The sequence below is a fragment of the Marmota marmota genome, unplaced genomic scaffold, assembly GCF_001458135.2.
Source record: "Marmota marmota marmota unplaced genomic scaffold, marMar, whole genome shotgun sequence".
Lineage (NCBI taxonomy): Eukaryota > Metazoa > Chordata > Mammalia > Rodentia > Sciuridae > Marmota > Marmota marmota.
The window spans coordinates 2370912-2374293 of record NW_025999927.1 but is presented as its reverse complement, the minus strand read 5'-3'; positions in this window follow the sequence as shown (position 1 = coordinate 2374293).

The following is a 3382-nucleotide window of genomic DNA, read 5'->3' as shown; positions in this document are numbered from 1 at the left end:
TGTGAGCAAGTTTTGATTCTTGACTTTTTGTTCAGATTTATAAGCGAGGGTCTCTAGACTTATGTGGATCAGTAGTGCAGGTTCGCTCTTCATAAACCACTCTTTCATTTCTGTAGCAGGTGTGACTTCACCCATCTGCTCACACTCAGAGGCCTCTGGCAGCCCGAGTGTGTCACTTAGGATACAGTTAGTGAGCAGGGCCAGGTCTGAAAGCAGCCTGGATGAGGCTCGCTCTTGGGCAGCATGGATCCTCCAGCAGCAAAATTCCCCTTTGCTGATGCAGGGGGCGGCCAGCCCTTCCAGGAACTCTCTACCCCTTGACACCTGGTTCCATTTCTGTGCCATCTCCTGTGGCTGCTGCAGTCCCAGGCTCCAGCGCCCTCTGCTGTCCTGTGGGGGCGTAGCTCCCCTGCCTGCCCCAGGCTTTGAGCCCCCCCGGCAGCGCAGCCCCCTGCCATCCATCTCCTGCAGCCCTGGCCCTGGCAGGGGCTTTGCACAGCTCTGAGTCACTCACTATGCCTCTTGGCTTCCCCAGCACTTCGACTTCCTGCCTAAACTCCTCTGTTTGAAAGCCAGAGGTGCTCCTTCATTTCTGGCTGGACTTAATTGACATCTAGGGTTAAGTTGGACCTAAAGACCAGGAGGAAGCCACTGTGGTCCTGCAGGGAAGCTCGAAGCCCCTGAGCTGTGTGTGGGGTGGGACCAGGGGAGAGGTTGGTAGTTGTTTGGAGATGCAGCTGATGAGCCTTGGCCACTGACTGGATATGGTAGTGGGGAGGATGAGGGGGCCTGGGGGAGCTCCTGCTCTGAACCACTCCCTGGGGTGTGGTCTCATCAGCTGAGATCCAGAGTACAGCAGGAACTGCAGGGAGGGAGAACCAGCAAGGACACCTTAGAACATGCTGAAGGCCTTGGGGTGGGAGCCTGAGGTTTCGGAAAGAGGTCAGGTCTGGGAACAGAGGTTTCAGAGTCATCAATGTGAGCCTCACAATGAAGACCATGTATTGGAGAACCACTCCTGGGCTTCCCCATATGGAGAGCTGACCATCAAGATGCTGGAGATGCTGAAAAGCATCTCCCTGATCTCATGCCCACTCTCGGATCCTGCCCACCCTGGTCAGGCTCCTCTGAGGAGCAGCTGCCCTCAGCTCCCTCCCCTTCACTGTGTCTGTTCCTTTAATATGGTGCAGTCAGCGACCATTACCACTTTACCTGACACTGACACTGCCAACCTCTTCCTTCTGGGTTGCACTGTTCTTCTTCCCACTTTCCTTGCTCTTTGTCTCCCGCCTGCTCTGGGCTTCAACTCGGCAGCCTTCCCAGGACACTGCCATTCCCACACACAGCCCTGCCTGCTGCCCTCTCCAAGTCTATCTCATACCTCCCCAAAGCTCCAGAAAGTACTCCCCCCACTGTCCTTCAAGGCCTCCAGCCACTCAAATTCAGTGTAGCCATGTCCCCATAGCTTTAGCAATGTCACAGCAGCCACCTCCACCAGACCCTGAAAGCCCTGGATACCCGTCCCATTCCCACTGCAGAGAACTGGTCTCTAAGCCCTGGCTCCCATCTGATCCTCAATCCCACTCCCTTCCTTCTAGCACAGGTGGAAGGGACCTGGCTCTGTCCTGACTTGAAGCCTTCTGGTGCCCTTGGCTGGCCTAGGATAAGGAACTTTGATGGTTCTACTTAGTTTCCACGTGTTTCATGTCCCCCTTCCAGTGTGACCTTCTCTGGGCACGTAGACTGTCCTAGCTGACATTTTCCCAGCATGCTATCTTTCTCATGCAGATCTGCCTAGAGCACCTTGTACACTTATGCGCCTGGAGAGCTAATGCTCAGCCTTAAGGCCCTCTGAGTTTGTCGCACCCTCGTTGTGCCCATCTGCTCTTCAGTGGCCAGCATTCCTGTACACCTGGACACACTGCCCCTCCTGATACAGCACACAGCACATTTGATTGCAAGTATCTCCTGTCGATTCCCTGGCTCCTCTTAAGAGTTTGTGAACTCCTTCATAGTGGGGACTATATTTTATTTATCTTTGCTTTCCCAGTGCTCAGCAAAATGCCTGGCAGACAGAAAGTGCTCAATAAATACTTGATGAGCCAAGGCATATGAACAGGAGCACGTCTTCAGGGTAGGAATGGGCCTGCTGCATGGATAGTCCTCCTGTATCCAAGCACATGAAGGTGATTGTGCTGTCCGGATCTCAGCTAGGGTGATGGACTGGTTCACTCATTAACATATGTAAGCGCCCAGGGGCTTCCAAGCAATGAGGAACTGGGCAAACACCCATGGTGTCTGATAAATGCAGACAAGGGTGGATAGTGGCTCAAGCTGAAGGCTGACACACTGTGAGGCTTTTACTGTGATCCAGTGCCCTTCATGGCTGGGGTCTCTTTGCACCCCACTCCATGTGGGAACACCTGGCCTGCTTTTACTGGCCACTCAGCCAGGGGCACTGCTGCTGCAGGCCACACCCAGCCAGGGCACATGCAGGTGCCCCTGTCAGAGAAGGGTGCCTCATCTGGGAAAGTGGGTAAGCATGAGGCAGGGTGGACAGGTTTCAGACCAAGGAGCCTCTCACCTTTGTTCTTCTGCAAGGCCCCAACCACAAGACTTGGTCCGCTTGTTCCTAAGTCCCTTTGCTGTCTCTTTCCAAAACCTGCTCTCAGAAGAGAATCTGAAGTACATCTACTACAAATTTTAAACTATCTAACAGCTTAGAGATTATTACTTCAAGGATTCTATCTACTGGGTTTTTCTATCTAAGCAGTAGAGAAAGAGTTGGGCTAATGGTTAATAAATAGGCAACTGCTGCCTGGGATTATGCATTAGGAAATATATAAAAGACATAAAAAAGACAGGGAGCCTAAGGGCCTTCCAATATTAATGCAGAACGATGGTTATCTTTTCTATGCACCAACTGGACAATGGGGGAGCAGAGAGAAGAGGGTTGGGACAAAGGTCCAGCAAAGGGTTCAGGTAGCACTTAGAAAGTCCGGGGTAGGTAGTCCCTCCGTTCAGGGAATGGGGCTGGGCAGTCTGTGCTCAGGAGAGATTACATTAAGTGCTGTGTGGCCAGACTTTGAGGTTGGGTAATCTTCTAGTGCAGCCAGCAAAGAAGGCCAAGGCCAAGAAACAGAAAGTGGCCTGGTCTGTCCCTTGGCCTGAGGACACTCTTGATTTTGGGGCCTTGCTCCCCCAGTCTTAGGAGAGTCAGGGAGAAGGGGAGGGGAGTCGCAGAGGCTGAGAAGAGAGGCCGCGGGCCAAGGGACTGTGCAGGGACGGGCGGCGGGGGAGGAGCCTCCGAGCATCCTCGGGCCGCCGCCGCGGTGCACCATGGGAGAATCTCTCCTCCCTCGGACATGGCGCCTCCCTGCGC